The following is a 19,355-nucleotide window of genomic DNA, read 5'->3' on the forward strand; positions in this document are numbered from 1 at the left end:
GCGGCACTGAAACTCCTGTAAAATCGTGATGTTCCACGGACAACGGCAACCCACAGGGGGAACTATGTTCACTACCAGTCCCATAATGCTGAGTGCTATGTTATGCCAGAAATAAAAGAGGGGACTTCACTCGAAGTGTTTGTGCCGTTTGTCACTGGGATTTGAAATGCTCATGAGGAAGGGCGACCAAGCCCGAAACGCGTCGAGCAGCGAATTGAGAGGAGTTGTGAGTCGCATTGATTCTGCCTGCGTTGGTGAGCGGATGCCCTGTGCGAGTGCTGGTCCACCCTGGGGCAACCTTTTTCTTCAATATATATATATATATATATATATATATATATATATATATATATATATATATATATATATATATATATATATATATTCACTGAAAAAACCATAGGTTTCACACATGTTATAGTTAGGAATTAGCATTTAAAAAACCTTGCAAATTCACTTAAAAAACCATAGGTTTCACACATGTTATAGTTAGCTGGACATTTCCCTCGTAAAAAACCAATGAAATTCCCCCGTTATAGTTAGTAAAGGGAACTATAACTCATGCGACCGCAATCCACTGCTGATGACGTCAGATATTACATCACTGTATTTATTCACTTATTTACCCATTTTTCTTTCCTTTAACTTTTAGCTATACATATTTAATAAATATTTATTTTACAGAAAGACACATATGTCATCAGTGATGTAATATCTGACGTCATCAGCAGTGGATTGCGGTCGCGTGAGTTATAGTTCCCTTTACTAACTATAACGGGGGAATTTCATTGGTTTTTTATGAGGGAAATGTCCAGCTAACTATAACATGTGTGAAACCTATGGTTTTTTAAGTGAATTTGCAAGGTTTTTTAAATGCTAATTCCTAACTATAACATGTGTGAAACCTATGGTTTTTTCAGTGAATTTGTATGGTTTTTTAAATGCTAAGTTATGTATTTATTATTTATTTATTTATTTTTTTAAGGTTTTTCACCGTGCGCGTACTGTGCACGCACGGTGCGCTTCTCGCACTGTGCGCGCTCTGTGGGCACACGGTGCGCTTCGCCAACCGTGCGCCCACGTTACGCCGTTTGCGTAGTTTACCCGTTTCTACCATGCGCGCACGGTAAGCGCACTCCGCGATTTTTCGTAAAAATATTAAAAACATTTATGGCCCTTGGGGGTCCTTTGGGGACCCCCTGACAATGGCTAGGGGGTCAGGAATTGTCCACCCTGCCCCCTTTTCATGTTCTCCACCTTTATTTTTCGCCTCCCTCGAACTGCGAGAGACAAAATGGCGGCCGACACTTCCTGGTTTCGACCGATTCGAATGTTTACTAAGATCTAACAACCAATCAGAATTGCGATCGCGCATGGCAGGGTGCGCTTACCGTACGCGCACGGTGCGCGCCTATAGATATATATGTGCTTTTAAATGCTATTTTCTCAGAAAATACTGAACAGATTTACACCAGACCTGCAAAAGGCACATCCCTAACCTGAGGACTACCTCTCTGCCAAATTTCAAGGTTTTCTGTTCAGCCGTTCGGGCTGTAGCGCGGACTAAAGGTCCTATGGGAAAATGCATGGGGAAAATGCGTTTTGAGACCCCCCCTTTTTCTCAGCCCCCGCTTGACGAATTCACCCGAGACTTTCAGGGAAGGAGCGGAGCGGAGCGCCCCACCTATTTTGAAATTTCCGCGAGGATTCGTCAATGGACGCAAAAGTTATTCCAAATAGAATGTTGCGGATTTCCTATGGAAACACGTTCCTAACTATAACTATCTACTGGCGAGTATATATAGATATAGATATATATATAGATTCACTGCTGATGACGTCAGATATTACATCACTGTATTTAGACACTTATTTACCCATGTCTTCTTCCATTAATCTTTAGCTATACATATATTACAAATATTTATTTTTCATAAAGACACATATGTCATCAGTGATTTAATATCTGACGTCATCAGCAGAGGATTGCCGTCGCGTGAGTTATAGTTGCCTGCACTAACTATAATGGGGGAATTTCATTGCTTTTTCACGAGTGAAATGTCCTGCTAACTATAACATGTGTGAAACCTATGGTTTTTTCAGTGAATACATATATATATATTAATGCATTTTATGCTGTTAGGCGCATTTTGTTTTGACATGTACGGTTTGGTATCCGTATCCACAAATCTGGATTATTGACATAATTGCATTATTTGCACAATTTATTGTGTTTACATTTTTTGCGTAATTTGCACATTATAGAAAAAAGTCTTTTTATATGATATAATGAATTTTAATCCATAATATTTGCACTTTATTGCGTGATTTGCACAGTCAATTGAGATTGGATACCATTATGACATTTACTAAATATATCAAATACATTTTATGCGAGGCAGCTACATATGTATATATATATGTTTTCAACTGCTCTATAATATTTGATTTACGCCTGAGCGTTTTTTTGGGTTTTAGCCTGTTATTTATTTATGAATTTTGTGCCATTTGGTCTGACACGAATTTGTTTTGAAAACAGACTATATATTAATGAGTAGTGTGTCTTCACTTTTTAAATATCACATGGTGGAGAGAAAAAAAATGGTGAAAAAAGTGCAGCCAATTGAAAGTCTCAATGTATAAAATGGGCTCATTTTATTTTACTGACTGTCTGTGAGCAAGGGCGGATGCCCGAAACGCGTCAGATTTTGTGAAGACTCGGCTTTGAAATAAATCAACTATTGTGCCTTACTTTGGAACTGCGTGGTTTCTATCTTCTCAGTGGATATGGATTTTTGTTCAGACTGCAAACGTGGGATATATATCTATATATATATATATATGGAATTCCAATCCTGGCAGACGAAGAGCAGACAGGCACAGACTCCGTGAAATACTGGCAAAAAGAAGTTTAATCCAACAACAGCAAGACGCGTTTCGACGGCGAACCGCCTTGTTCACTTGTCTGTTACACATACCAGTGACACTTACATATGTTAATGTGCAGTTGTCATGGCAACCACCACTCTGTCATCATAGACATAAAGAATCATGACCGAGCTAATCGGCATGACTTGACAAAAACACGAGCAATCTGATAAACGTGTTTAAATTAAATACATGTAGAAATTATAACACATACATATATTATTAAGCATATATATATGAAAATGACAATTAATCAAGCTTAACTAAAATAGAAACAAAGTGCCTCGTGTGTCTCTCTGTCCTGTGAACATATATGGACATAGAAGACATGAAAAGAAGCCCACAGGGGAAAATACCAACTTAAAATATTCTAAATACACACAGTGAATGCATGATGCAGCTGTCAGGAAAAAATACCCAATTGAAATTACTTGATACATTTTAAAGTCCTAAAGGAAGAAGCTTTCAGTTTAACGTGTCTCACCCGGGTGTCCGTCAGTAAGTGGAGAGTTCAAGTGAACATTCGCAACAGAGACAGGAGCAGCCTGGGAGGAAATAGGATACCTAGACAAAGTGTCGGCCTATTAAAAGCAGAAAGGGTCTTTGGTGGTCCTAATACAGCGACTAGTGGGTAGGAGAATAAGAAGGAGGGTACCGCCCAAGTGGGCCAAGACTGAGGAAAAAGGTGTAAAGAAGTGTAATTAAATATAAGGGAGTGTGCGGAAGCGTTCCCTGGGGCACAGATGAAATCAGATTAAATAGGACAGATAGAAAAGCAAGGAAAAAATAACTTTTAGTGTACATGTAAAAAGTGGGTTGCTAAGATGTCAAACACACATAATAAGGAATTTAAAAATGTGAACAGACTGTAGCAAAATATTAGAGAGAGATCGGGAATAGCGGCCAGAGACCCGCTAAACTAAAGGTGAACATTTAGCGCTTCATCTGCGTTCATACCATTAGGAATTTTTGAATTATACAAAATAATGTAACGGGATTCCAATCTCCTAAGAGCTAGAAGTCGGTTACCTCCCCTAGGCCTTTTGGGGATGCTGTCTACCACATAGAAAGTGAGATCTTCCGCTTTGCCGTTGTGGTAAGTGTTTATGTGTCTGGCAACTGGGTATGTGACGTCATTGTGCGTAATGGCTCTCAGGTGCTGTAGAATGCGCACGTGTACGGGGTGTATAGTGCTTCCCACATATTTTTTGTCACATGTGCAGGTCAATACGTAAACAGCAAAGTCTGTTTTGCATGTGAAATGCCTTCTGATCACATAAGGTGATTGTCTAAATGGTAAGACAATATCTTTCGTATTTTTACCATGTTTGCATGCCTTACATTTGGCACATTTAAAGAAACCTGTAGGCAATCTAAGCCAAGAGCCTTCAGCTTTGGTTCTGCTTGGGGCATTATTCACTATTTCTTGTCTCAGAGATGTAGCTTTTCTGAATGTGATTTGGGGTTTGTTGCTAATGGATGTGCCTAGAACTGGATCATTCCTTACTGCATTCCAATGCCTATAGATGATTTTACGGACTTGGGCATGATAGGCATTGAATCCCGTGACCAGTCTCGGGGTGTTGGTGGTGGAACTTTCTTTACTACCTACAGCAGTAGTGGTCTTAGTAGTAAGGAGTTCCTGGCGGGTTTTGGTGGCTACCTTTGATTTGGCTTTATCAAGGGTTTCTTGGTTATAGCCCCTGTGGGCTAATCTGTTGCACAGTTCATCTGTGGCTTCTTCGAAGCCGGTGTTGGTACTACAATTTCGCTTCATGCGTAGGCACTCGGCATAAGGTATGCTGGCTTTGAGAGAGCTAGGGTGGAAACTGTGCGCGTGTAGGATGGCGTTCCCAGCTGTCGGTTTTCTGAAGGTTTTAGATTGAAGGCTATCTCCTTCTACGAAAAGCTCCAGATCCAAAAAGTAGATAGTTTCCCTGCTCATATTGCATGTGAAGCTGAGGTTCAAGGTGTTGTTATTAATTTCTTTAGAGAATTGGGTAGCACTCTCTTCTGAACCCTTCCACAGTATGAATATATCGTCGATGTATCTGACGTATATTCTTACATGTTCTGTGAATGTAGCCTGCTGCTCCACCCTGAGTACCTGCTCCTCCCACCAGCCCATATGCAAATTAGCATAGCTGGGGGCGAAGCAGGTACCCATGGCTGTGCCCTGCAATTGCTTGTACATAAGGCCATCAAATATAAATACATTGTTACCCAAACACAATTCAGCCATTTTCACAAGCATCTCAGTGTGTTGGAACATAGACATAGGTCTTCTGCCCAGATAGTGGTGAAGTGCATTGAGTCCATCTGTGTGCCTAATGCTCGTATACAGTGAATTCACATCGAGCGTCATCATAAGTAAGTCACTCTCCCATTGGACATCATAAATTTTTCTGTATATATATATATACACACACTCACACAGTGTGGATTTTAAATCAACATGGATATGTAGAAAATATACATAGCATGTTTTGCTGTTATACCACATGCAATGTTTCATTTACTTTGTATATTTGCAAATGCATCTTTTTATTTGGACATAAGTTCATGCCATTTCACTAAGATATGTTATACATTATGGTTTCTTTAGACTTCCTAGATGGTAAAGTGGAGCCTTCTTGGACAAGTGACATCAGTTTTCCTAGTCAGCGAGTGTGTCAGGAAGACATCATACTAGCAGGTAGGCACTGGGATTTAAAAGATTCTATTCTGCGTTGAGTGGAGGTCATCTAGGATGTCAGCAGGCAATGTGACAGCCATGTATGCTTCAGAATGGAAGAGAAGAGGATAGAGGGTAGTTCTCAAGGGTAGTGAGGCTCCTTCAGACTCTTCTGTTGTCTCACAGTCTCCATGTCCGTAGTGTGCCATGCAAATTTAGTGAATTTGTCAATTGCTTTAGTGTGGTGATAGCAAAAATGCATGATGTTAACAGAGGAGCAATATCATTTCTAGTTATTACTAATCTGTTCAAAAGGAAACTTGCTCACCTGAGGGAATAGCACTAGTTACTCAAGTAGTATTATTATTATTATTATTATTATTTGGAGTTTTATATCGCGCACGGTTACCCTAGAGCATCCCAGCGCTATCCATAGACCGACCGAAGCTAACACGTGACCCACTAGTCTGGAAAAAGATGGGTTTTTAGTAGTTTGCGGAAACGCCGAGTACTGGTCTCTGCCCGCAGAGCCAGAGGAAGCGAGTTCCAAGCGGAGGCCGTGTTCACTGAGAACCTTCTCCCTCCAGTACGGGCTCGTCTGACTCTAGGAGACTGAAGGAAGAATTTATGATCCGAACGGAGGGCCCTTGCTGCTTTATACGGTTGGATCATATTTCTTAGGTTCGCAGGACCCTTCCCCTGCAGGCTCTTCTGAGCCATGCAGAGTGCTTTGAAGGTTACTCTTTCCCGTACCGGAAGCCAGTGAAGCGCCTTTAGTGCCGGTTTGGCGGACTGCCTTCTGGGGACATTTGTCAGCAGTCTGGCCGCGGCATTTTGCACCTGCTGCAATTTCTTGAACGTGGATTCCGGCGATCCCAGGAAGAGTGCATTGCTGTAATCCAGCCTCGAAATGACAAGCCCCTGTATAAGCAATTTACGGGAGGTGTCAGGGAGGAGTGACAGAATCTTGCGGGCTGACCGGAGCATACCAAAACATACACCCGCGGTCTTTTTGGCGTGTGTTTTAAATGTCAGATCCTGCTCCAGCCACACCCCCAGGCTCTTGATCTCCTTCTTCGGGCTGGGAGGGACTCCCATGCAATCAGGCCAGCTACTGGGAGACAGAGCAAAAGACGTTTGGCCTAAGATCATAAGCTCAGTTTTTGAGCCATTGAGTTTAAGGGATGAAATCGACATCCACCTAAATACTTCCTCCAAGCAGGAATGAAGTACCACAGGTTGCTTCTCTAATTGAGAGAGCCCAACAACCAACTGCGTGTCATCCGCGTGGCTAATGATGTTAAAGCCGAACGGAGACACCACATCCTCCAGGGGGGCCATATAAACGTTGAATAAAGTAGGGCTCAGCGACGAGCCCTGAGGGACCCCACACTGGAGGGGATTTCTCATTTCCTTCCCACACTTCGAATGACCGTCCTCCTAAAAAGGAGGCAAGCCATCTCAGAGCCATCCCTGTGACACCCAGCCCCTCCAACCGTTGGAGTAATACCTGGTGGTTCACGGTATCAAAAGCCGCACTCAGGAGAGGAGGAGCCTAGCGCGCAACCAAGATGGCCGCGTAGGTGCGAGGCTCCCGAGGACCTCCGCGACCTCCTGAATTAATCCTGGCGATATCCTGTCCTTGTTGAGGGGACTGTGTCGGTGAACCCGAGCGGAGGCGCCACCCGTTTTTTGGGCTCGAATCGGACCCCGAACACCGGTGGGAGCATCGATTGAAGGTTGCGGCCTTCTCCTCGCCGGCCCCCCGGATTGGAGTAGTGGGGCGATCCGGGGACGAAGTGAATAACAGCGGCGAGCGGGGCTGGGCGACTCGCGTACCCCGCACTTTCACTTTCGCTTTTGCACCCTCCTTGCCTCAGGCGGGGTCGGGCTGCGGAGCGGGGTGCGGTGGTGTTGCCTTGTCCAGGTGCCCGGCTGACCCGCCGGCGGTGGGTTGACCCGCGGCCCGGTGGTCGCCCCCGCCCCCCCCCCTGACACCCGTGATTTGGTGTGGCGGCCCGTTTGGAGATCTTGGCACGACGGTGGAAGGGCCAGCATGTCCACCAAACAAGATGGCGACCGGACGAAGATGAAGACAACCCGCCGTGGCACGGCGCACCAGGCCAATAGTATGGATCGCTATACGCTCCAGAAGGGTTCTCCGGAGACATCGCGGTCATCCCTGGTGGGCCCGACGGAGGCGCCTGCCCAACCGGTGGATCTGACCCTCCGGGACGTCATGGGCGCCATCGCAGAGATGAAGGCATCAGTGGACCAGCGTTTTGATACCCTGGCGCAAAAAATTGACTCGGTCCTGGTGGATGTGGGCCTTGTGAGGGCAGACTTGTCAAAAACGAACGACCGAGTTGACTCCCTGGCCCACACCACAACGAGCCTCACGACGGACGTGGTGGCCCTCCAGAAGGAGGTGCGCCGGCTTGGCCAGGCGAGCGCCCTGATGGACCGGCGACTGGAGGATTCCGAGGGTCGGGCCCGGAGGAACAATGTTCGCATTATTGGTGTGCCGGAGGGCCGAGAGGCGGAGGCGGCAGATCTCTTCGTGGAAGAATTGATCCTGACCCATCTCCAGCCCCGGGGGCTGAGTAAGCTTTTTGCGGTGGAGCGTGCCCACCGGGTCCCTGGGGGCCGCCCTAAGACCGGTGCCCCGCCGCGGCCTATTATTGCCCGGATTTTTAATTTCCGGGACAGAGACGCCATCCTCCAGACCTCCAGGCAACAGGGACCGGTCAGGCTGGACAACATGGATGTACACTTCTACCCAGACTTCACTCCGGCGGTCCAGAAGCAGCGACAGAGCTTTCTTGGTATTAAACGTCGCCTCAGGGACCTAAACCTCAAGTACTCAATGCTCTTTCCGGCTAAGCTGAGGGTGGAGGTGGATGGCCGTACGCACTTCTTCGACCGGCCCGAGGCGGCTGGGGACTGGTTAGATACTTTGCCTGGAGATCGGGGTGGGGGGGGCGCGGCTGGCGGGGAGGGCCCGCCGGATCAGAATTGAGGGGTGACTGTATAGGCCTTGCTCTGGATATTGTTCCTTTACCATATATTGCTTTCGTATGTTCCCCTCCCATGGAGGTCGGGTGGGGTCTGCTGGGGGCTTCCCTCCTCCTCTGGGGGACTAGTTAGTACTTAGCTATGGGGCGACAGGCACACTGCACTTTGGGGGGGCTGTCTGGGCTCATGCAGGGGTGCAGGGAGGGGGGAGTTCTGTTGGGACCGGGGGGTGGGGGGGGTGTGTTGTTTGTTAACACCGCAAGGCAAACCCGCAACTGTTTTGTTGTTTTTAAGATGCTCGGTGGGGGGCGACCGATTGTTTTGACGTATGATGGGGGGTAGGGATTTGATTGTGTTGTCATGGAATGTTAACGGCCTGGGGGATAGGATTAAGCGTGGTGTGGTCCTGCAGTATTTAAAACGTATTTCACCAGATGTTGTCTTCCTGCAGGAGACACACCTTATAGGTAACACCTTTCATGCAATGAATCGGCGGGGATATCGTTTGGCGGCCCACTCCGGCTTCACTTCGGGCTCGCGGGGGGTGGGTATTATGGTCAAGAACTCGCTCCCGTTGGAGATTGACGAGGTGCGCCATGATGAGAGGGGACGTTACACTGTTCTGGTGGGACGAATGGAGGGTAGAGTGTTTATCTTTATATCAGTGTACGTCCCGCCTGGGTTACAAGCCACTACATTTGCGGACCTGGGGCGCCTCCTTCTGGACCTTCCGGGTGGCCTGTTGGTGGTTGGAGGGGACTTTAACGCGGTTGCCTCTGGGTCTATGGATCGCCATCCCCCTAGGGACCTCCCCCGGGCACAGGCGTGGCTGCCCGGCCTTTTAGACACGCTGGGCCTGGTGGATTGCTGGCGCTTAAAGCATCCCGTATTGCAACAGTACACCTTCCACTCGGGGGCCCATGGTAGCCTCTCGCGGCTTGATTACATCCTTGTCCCGGCGGCCCATGCAGGGAGGGTGGGGGAGGTGCGCCATTTGGCACGGGGTATCTCAGACCACTCCCCATTGTTGTTGCATTTCGATGTCTTCCCGAGGGGGGATGGCAGGGTGGCCCCGATCAATGCATGGTATTTGCGCGACCCCACCATTCGTGCCGACTTGATCAAATCCTTACAGCGCTATTTCGATGAGAATGTGGGGTCGGTCCCGTCTGCCATCTCCCTGTGGGAGGCTTTCAAGGTGGTTCTTAGAGGGGAGGCCCTCTCCTTTATCTCCAATGCCCGGCGGCGCGAGCGGGAGGAGGTGACCCGGGTTGAGGCCGAGATTGCAGAACTGGAGGGTGACCTGGGGAGCGGGGTAACAGATGCTAAGTTGCATGTTTTGCACTTAAAGCAGGCGGCCTATCGGGCCCTCGTCACGGAGGCGGCAAGGGGCCTCAGTAGAGAGCAGCAGGGGCGATTGTATGATGTGGGTGACAAGGCTGGCAAATTGATTGCGTGGTTGGACAAGAGGGAAAGAGCGAGCCGCGTGGTGCCTTTGATTGAGAGCGTGGATGGTGTGTGCGTCACTGAGCCGGAAGTCATTGTCTCCTGCTTCGCGGATTATTTCCGCGAAGTCTACTCCCCGGTTTCTCCCTGCTCGGAGGAAGATTCCCATGCCTTGCTTCGGGACATCGCACTGCCCTCCCTTACGGTGGAGGACAGGGATTCGCTGGATGCCCCGCCCACTTCGGACGAAATTGCCTCGGCTATTCGCTCGGTGGCATCCGGCAAGGCCATGGGCCCCAATGGTATTCCCATTGAGCTATACAAGCTACGCCCGGATGTGTTGGCGCCCCACCTGCGCGCGATGTTCCTTGCGGCCCACTCGCAGGGCTCCCTCCCGCCGGACCAGCGTCTGGCTACAATTGTGGTGATCCATAAGGAGGGGAAGCCCCGTGAGCGGGTCACATCCTATAGGCCGATTTCGCTTCTGAACGCGGAGCCCAAAATCCTCGCCAAGGTGTTGGCCAACCGGTTGGTTGGCGTGGTGGGCGATTTGGTCCACCAAGACCAATCGGGCTTTATACCACATCGCAACACGGCGCTTAATCTGCGGCGCTTACACGGGGTGCTCGCACGTGTCCCGTTTGTGCGGGAGCCAGCCATCTTGGCGTCCTTGGACGCCACCATGGCGTTTGATACGCTCGAATGGCCATATATTTGGGCGATGCTGGCGAAGTTTGGGTTCGGCCCGGGTTTCGTCAGCTGGGTCAAATTGCTATATTCGGGCCCGTTGGCGCAGGTGGTGGTGAATGGGCGAGTATCTGCCCCATTTGCGCTGGGGCGGGGCACGCGACAGGGTTGTCCCCTGTCGCCTCTCCTGTTCGCCCTGGCCATGGAGCCTCTGGCGGAGTGGCTGCGGTGGCACCCTTCTATCCGTGGTCTCCGCTGGACCCCCGAGCATGAGGACCGCGTGTCCCTCTATGCTGACGATATCCTTTTGTATCTCGCCTCCCCGCGCAAGTCACTGATCGTCCTGGTTGATGTTTTGCGCTCCTTCGGTCGCAACTCAGGCCTGGTCATCAACTGGGCGAAATCCTGTGTCTATGTGCTCTCCGGGGAGGCCCCGGTCCTGCCACGGGACTGTCCGATCCAGATTGCCTCCCAGGGTTTCCGGTACCTGGGTATATATATCACTCTTGACCCGGAGGCCCGCTATGAGCGGAACTTGTTGCCCCCCCTCCAGCGTCTGAGGGAGGACGTGGTGCGCTGGCGGCGTCTGCCGCTCTCGCCGCTCGGCCGAGCGGCCTTATTTAAAATGATGTCCCTGCCGCGCTTCCTCTACGCCCTCCAGAATACCATGGACTTGGTCCCGGCACGCTACTTTCGCGAGGTGGAGGGCCTCCAGCGGCGCCTGTTCTGGGACGGGAGGCCGCGTATTGCTCTGGCTAAATTGACGCTCCCGTGGTACGATGGAGGGGTCGCCCTCCCGGACATCAAACGGTATTACTGGGCCTCCCAACTAGCTGCAATTAACCATGGCCTTTACGGGCCCGCCTTGAACCCGGCATTTGAGATGGACAGGACGCTTCTGCCCGGTGGCGATTATAATCGGGCGCTCTACTCTGGCGCGCCCGACTCCCGTCTGACGGGACCGACGCGTGTCATGGTGCGTGTCTGGCACGCGGCTAATGCAGCTATGGGGTGGAAGGACCGTTTGACCCGAGCGTCTCCGCTGTATGCATCTGAGAGGTTGGGCTCCCTGTGGACGTCGAAGGGCTTCGAAAAGTGGGACACGATCGGAATCAGCACGGTGGGAGATCTCTGGACGAGGGGGGGATTCAAAACTTTTGAGACGCTGCAGGCGGAGTTTCAGCTGCAGGGCAGTGAGTACTTTCGGTACCTACAGGTCCGCCATGCGCTGGGCTCCGTCTTCCCGGATGCTGCATCCATTCCGGAGTCTTCCCCCCTGGAGGACAGAGTGCTAGATGGCCATGTCCCGGACAGCACGATCTCCCTCATATACAAAAAATTGATTAACGATAGATCGTGTCTGCTGACTAGTCTCCGCGAGGCTTGGGTTGCCGACGGGCTGGAGCTGGACGACGAGGATTGGATTTCCGCGGTGGCCTCTCCGAAGGAGGTGGCCATCCCGGCTCGCCTTCGTTTCGTCCAGCTCAAGATCCTTCACCGGGTCTATGTGACGGGGCCAAGGCTTTTACGTATGGGTTTTGCCGGTGATGGAATGTGTAAGCGTGGCTGTGGTGCGTTGGCGACTTTCATGCATATACTGTGGGAGTGCCCGAAGGTGGAGCGATTCTGGCGTGGTGTGCATGAGGTTCTACGAATGGTTACGCGTGTCGCGCTGCTGCCTGAAGCGAGGAGATGCTTGCTGAATGTCTGGGAACCAAATGACTACTCGGTCCCGCAGGCGCGGTGGGTGACTCTGGGATACATGATAGCCAAGCGTGATATTGCCCAATTGTGGGGATCCCAGAGGCCCCCTGCGGTGTCGGCCTGGAAAGAGCATATGGATTGGTGTATGTTTCGTGAAAAGGTGGTGTATGTGGCGAGGGGTAAGCCTGGGGCGTGGATGAAACTCTGGGGCCCCTGGAACGCCTACCGCGGGGGTATTTGTGAGCCGCCGCTGCTACCAGCGGCCTCGCCGGCTCCGTCTCCCTAGATGGCGCCCCTCCCTTGGCCGCGGGCGCGCGGTCCCCCAGTCCCTGATCTACTCCCGTCCCCCTCTTCAGAATTTTGCTGCGGGTTTGGATCCCCCACTTATGGAGCACGTGTTGTCACTTTGGATCGAGGGTTGCCTTGCGGTTGTGGTTTGTTTCTGTTGTTTTGCATTAAGAAAATGGAACCGTACTGTGGGCATGGAGCTGTGAGGCCTGCACCATTGATCACTCCTGTCTTCCTACTGTGCACCGCTGAGAAAATTTTTTGCTGTATGTATGTAATATGCTTTTGATGCTCTAGCGGCCGGCCGTGTGGTTGTAGGCCCATACCTGTAACTTCTATAAACTGCAATAAACGGTTTAAAAAAAAAAAAAAAAAAAAAAAAGCCGCACTCAGGTCCAGGAGGATCACTGCCACTGACCCTCCTGAATCCAGAATGCACCTGGCTTCCTCCACCACGGCCAGAAGAGCGGTGTCGGTACCCTGTCCAGGGCGGAATCCCGTCTGGGAATCCCGTAGCCGGCCATTGGTCTCCAAGAAATTAGATAGTTGGTGGTTAACTAGTCTTTCCGCAATCTTGCTTACACCCGGGAGCAAAGAAATCGGCCTAAAATTAGCCAGATCAGAGGGGTCAAGGCTCGGCTTCTTCAGGAGGGCTTTGACGACCGCTCCTTTCCATCCAGGTGGCACTACTCCCTGTGACAGAGACAGATTAATTAACTCGGTCACTGGGGCCACAATGGTCGGCGCAGCCTGCTTTAAAAATCGCATCGGGACAGGGTCTTTAGGGGAGCCACTCTTCAATTTCCCAAGCACACTCAGTACCTCTTCCGCCGTCACAGGGCCAAACAGATCGAGCTCCGGTGTACCTGCCCTATACGGAGCCGTTGACGCTGCCACTGCGGTTAGCTGGGGGAGTGAGCGTAGGATGGTCTCAATTTTGGAGCTGAAGTAAGTAGCCAGCTCCAAACATTTCCCTTGTGCATTATCGTGAATAACCGGTGGGCCGGGCGTTTTAAGCAACTCTTTCATTACTTTGAAGGACTCTCTCGAGGAACAGGTGGCTTTACAAATTCTTTCGTCAAAATATTTGATCTTAGCCTCCCTTATCGCGTTCTTATACAGTCTCATGGCTAGGCGATACTTGCTCCTACTTATTGTCCCCCAGTCCTTCCTCCACGCCCGTTCTGACCTTTTGCAGCTCTTTCTAAGTGCCCTTAATTCAGGAGAGTACCAGGGGGCTGAGCCCACTCTCTTCTCCCTGATGAGCATCTTTTTCATTGGGAGCATGGCATCTAAGGACCTACTCAACCAGCTCTCCAAGATGGCGTCCGCCTCCTCCGGGTCAGACCCCCCTTGGGGGCATGTGGACTCCAGATAGGCCGTCCATTTTTCCATGGGGAGCCTCGACCAAGCTCTATCTATCCTGAATGTCCTAGGTGTGGAAGAATCCCAGCCCACAGGAGACCAGCTAGCTAAAACTAGATAATGGTCCGACCATGGAAGAGCAAGGGGAGGTAGGGCGGTTAGTTGCTCCATATTGGAAAAAATAGGATCAAGCAGGTGACCCTTTCCATGGGTCGCACCTGAGTTGATTCTTTTCAACTGCATAGCACCCATGTCAGACTGCAGGTCAGAAGCCGCCAGATCCGTTGCATCTTCAAAATGAAGGTTCAAGTCTCCTAGCACGATAAAGTTCGTAGTTGAGGAGGCAAGACAGGTGACGGATTCCATTAGTGAATCGGTGAAGCTGGCCACTGCCCCAGGGGGGCGGTACACCAGGAGCCCTGAAATGACAACCGTGGGGGACAGTTGAAGGGTAAATTGACAACTTTCACAGTCCTTAATCCCTGCTTCTTGTGCTTTGCAACTGAGCGTATCCCTATACAAAATAGCCAAACCTCCTCCCCGCCCTATGGGTCTATCCAGATGGAAAATCACAAATCCCGGCGGGAGGGCTTGGACCATGTCAGGGCTGGAAGTGGGCGTGATCCATGTCTCTGTTAAAAATAAAATATCAAGGTCATAGTCCACGATTAATGAATTAATTTCCGTGGAGTGGCGAGGAAGTGACCTACAGTTCAACAGGCCAAATTCTAAATTTTTTCTGGACTTATAGGCCCCAAACCCCGAGCTACACACCTTACAACTTATAAAAGGTTGACCATCCTTCACGACAAAACCACATGTATCCGATTTCGGTGGTCGTAATGTGAGGAGAGCAGTCGTGTCATACCTGTAGCGACTACCTTGCCAGTGTGACGTGCCGGACATAATGGCCGGCCCTGGGCTCGTCCGGGCCCGGACGGGCACAGACGGGCTTTCCTCTGGCGCTCCTCCGGCGCGGCGCTGCGCGCGTGCGCTGCGCGCTTGCATACTGCCCCCTAAATAGTGTGTGGCAGAAGGTTTGTGCCGCCACTAGAACGCTGACCCCAGAAACGTCCTGGGCGCGTCAACTACACCCACCCAAGATGGCGGTCGGGAGCAGCACCGCGTTTAAAACACCGAAATGGTGAGTCTTTGTGCGTTTTGTTTTAAGTGCGGGCAGTGCGGACGTAAGGGGGAATGAGGAAAATACACAGAAACATAATTACACTCTCAAAAAAAATGCAATGTTAAAATTCACAAAGGCAGTGCTAAAAAGTTTAAAACGAGCAGCAAGATCAGTGCAAGCAGCAATAGCGTAGTGGTCTTCTCTAGCCCCCTGCGCGAACAACCAGTCCCCTAAATAAGGTTTGCCAGAAGGTTTGTGCCGCCACTAGAACGCTGACCCCAGAAACGTCCTGGGCGCGTCAACTACACCCACCCAAGATGGCGGTCGGGAGCAGCACCGCATTTAAAACACCGAAATGGTGAGTCTTTGTGCGTTTTGTTTTAAATGCGGGCAGTGCGGACGTAAGGGGGAATGAGGAAAATACACAGAAACACAATTACACTCTCAAAAAAAATGCAATGTTAAAATTCACAAAGGCAGTGCTAAAAAGTTTAAAACGAGCAGCAAGATCAGTGCAAGCAGCAATAGCGTAGTTGCCTTTGTTTGCCTGGAAATTAATATATGTGCTTTAGTATTAATTTAGGTACAACTGCTAACCAGAGTTTTTTTGCTTTCCTCCTTTCAGGACCATCAAAGAAGAGGAACACCAGTAGGACAACATCATTCTCTGCTGCCATCACATCAGAAGGCATTTTCTATTGTGTTGGTAAGTCATATTTATTTATTTACTCTTACTTGCTGATTTAAATGTAACTAATTTCACTTACTATGCAACATGGCTTTCTGTATTTTCTTTTGTTCCTCTGTTTTCCTAACTTCCCCTTAACCCTATACACATTTTTGCGTTCCTTTTTATACTTCCTTCTGTTTCCACAGCCTACTTCCTCCTCTCTTCTTTGTTTTTTCCATCCCCCTCGTTCCTACTGGGGCAGTAACCATGCTCTTACCCTTCCATTACATTTCTCCTCTCCAGTCCCTCCTCCTTCCTTCAATCACTGTTCTCCCAATTCTTCCATAGCCATCTCCTTTAAAACCTTTATAACATTGAGCTTTTTAATATGAGACTTTTAAAACATAGATAGACATCTTTTCAAATTATAATTTAAATAGATTTGTTAGGGTATTTTTGTTTACTTGTGCAAATACTCCTGTTTACAGTAATGTAACTAAATAAGTACATTTTTGTTTCTAAAGCCTGTGAGTAGGACATGCACGATGACCAATATGAACATCAGGATGACTGACAAAAGGACAAAGCAATGGTTGCAGAGACAAGTAGCAAGTCAATTTCCTTTCTCAATGACAACTACTTCATTTGTTAAGGTATCACGTCAGTGCTACCAGGTCAATTACCCAGTCCCTTTTAAATTATCCACATCGGTCATTTAAACTGAGGGTAGAAGAGGTGTGTTGCCCAGTACCCACTTCCTACCCGTACCTACCACTACACTTTCCATACCTTCTCACATGTGCCACATTTGTCCCTCAACATCTTCCTAAGTTTATTCTTCATATGCCAGGTCTTGTGCTGGTCCTTCTTCTATCTTACATTAGTCACCTGACCTGTCCATAGCCTAACCTAAAGTCAGACCATGTCATTGTCTAAAACATCAAAGTTATCCAACACTCACTTCCTTCCTATCCCAAGCATAGTAGTTGTTATACTGGATGATGAATTAGGGTGGCATGAGGGTACTCTGGAAGGGACTCAAGAGTAGGGCAACTACCATTATTATTATGTCTCAATAGTTTGCAAAACTCATGCCAAAAGTTTAGCTCAATGAATATTCCATGATATAGTAAACTAAATTGTGCAGCATAAATTTAATGAACCATGATTTCCAGCAGTAATATATATATATCTACCTTTGAAGTTTAGTCATTTTTTAAACAGACATGTCTGCTGAAAGGACACCCATGAATTTAAATTATCTTTTATATAGACTAGCAATTTTTTTAGATGAGTAGATTAATTAATGCCAAATACTGCAAATATTAATTATGTGAATAATGAGTAAAAACAAGTCCCATGTACACAGAATCCCATAAAAAAGTTTCAAGGTACCTACAGAACCCGCAATGCTGTGTGACTGACTTACTATACAAACAAATGCTTGTAGTGGGCACTACAATTCATGCTCTTTTCTTCTTTCTTAATACCATCCTGCTCTTTCTGCTATTGACTCCACTCTGGAGTCTCAGGGTATGGAGGTTCATCGCAAGTGGAAGAGAACCACTGGAATGCACCAGCAGAAGATCCTAGTCAGAGTGGTAGTTTCAGTCTGCTGTCCATCTTGCAGGTGGAGTAGGAAAGGGAGCAGCAAATGATTCCGCCACTGCCCAGCTGGCAAAACACAAGAAAAGCTGCCACCATTGTTGCAGTCCCCACTGGCGGTGCAACCCCAACAGCATCATTAGTATCCCCTCAACTAAAAAGGTCCTTCTCAGCAAGGTCCTAAATGACATTAAATACGTCTAGACGAACTTAGTTAATAGGCTCGAAATTTTGGTGGGACATTTTCAATTGGCTAGAGGGGTGGGCCTGTAGCAGGCTGTGTGGGTGTGAACATTTGGGAAGTGGGTGGGAGCTAGGAATAATTTATGAATAGTGGTATCTAGGGTTTAAGGAGAGGGGTGGACCTGTTGTGTGTGGTGAGTTTAGGAAATGATATGGAATACTGTTTAAGGGTTTACGTAAAGGGGTAAGCCTGTTGTGGGTGGAGTGATTGGGGACAGTTTGGGATTAGGTTGGAATAATGTAGGAGTTGTGTGTTGTTCGGCTATAGGCAGGAGGGTCAGGCAGTTGTGGGTGGAGTATATTTTTGGTATGAAATAAATAATGGTATGTTCAACAAATGGGTTAATATTATTATTATTATTATTATTTTTGTGAATGCTAATATTATTATTATTATTATGGTGATGATCAGTATTATCATTTAGTTGCTTGCTTTACTGTACTCTAACATCCCCTTTAATTATTTACTACTAGGGTGCTCCATCTACCTATAGAGAGAGGGTGAGCCCCAAACCTACCCCATCACAAAGTTCTTTACCTAACGTAATCTGGGCTCCCTTAAAAATCTACCCCCAAAGCCGCCTACAGTCCACTCTCCTAAAATCAGTGTTGGAAAACTGACCATGCATAACCTTTGAACCCCCTCTATGGTTTTATGTCACTTGAGCAGTGAGAACTCACCCTTCCATCAGGAATAGCTGTATTCTAACCTATCCCCTGCAGTGACTCACCACTAAAGATTACAATCCATAGCCAGGGCCATTGGAATTATGTGATACTGCAGCTGCTGCATTCTTTTCATAATTATGGTTTTACTGCATTTGCCACAAAATTCATCATCTGCTGCATAATCTGAAGATTTTAACAAAACAAAATTGGTTTTACCTAAACTGATCAAAAGTTATAAAAGCTGTGGCAACATTTGTTCAAGTGCTGTGGAAGGCCCTTTACAAATGTTAACTGGTCATCTCTCAATTGCTTATTACTACTGTTGTTTGGTAAACTAGTACTAATGTGGTGCAATTTTTGCCCAGGCTTTATTACCATGTGAAAAGATTACATGGATCATAATATAGAGATATCACATTATGTATACTACAAATTCTAACCACTTCCTCCTTCCAGTTCTTACCTAAGCAAAAAGGTATTGTCTGCCACCTCTCTCAATACCTGTGACTATTGTTGATGCAGGGTTTTTTCCAAAAGGGACTAAAAGCTGGCTGTCATAACAGACTCAAACAGGGAAGGCGTCACAGGAAAAACAGGGTACTTTTTATTATGAGTAGAGCAGGTTAACCAGCAATAGGATCATCATTTTCAAACATAAAACAAAAACAGTAGATAGAGTTAGTAGAAAATCAAAGCTAGAGACCAGCATGAATCAACAGATGTACAGGCATTTACTAAAACAATTGTGTAGGAAAGTAGGATCTGCTTCTATGGTTACCCCCACGTTTTGCTTGATGTAATGCTGTTTCTGACTAGTGTGACTGGGATCCTGCTAATCAGGACCCCAGTCTCTCTGCTTTCTCCCCTAAATTGTTATGGTAAGTGTTAGACCTGGCACCTTGACGTGGGTCTCCCTTCCATTTTTGCGTTTGCCT

This window comes from Triturus cristatus, chromosome 4_1 (assembly GCF_964204655.1).
Source record: "Triturus cristatus chromosome 4_1, aTriCri1.1, whole genome shotgun sequence".
NCBI classification, from domain to species: Eukaryota; Metazoa; Chordata; class Amphibia; order Caudata; family Salamandridae; genus Triturus; species Triturus cristatus.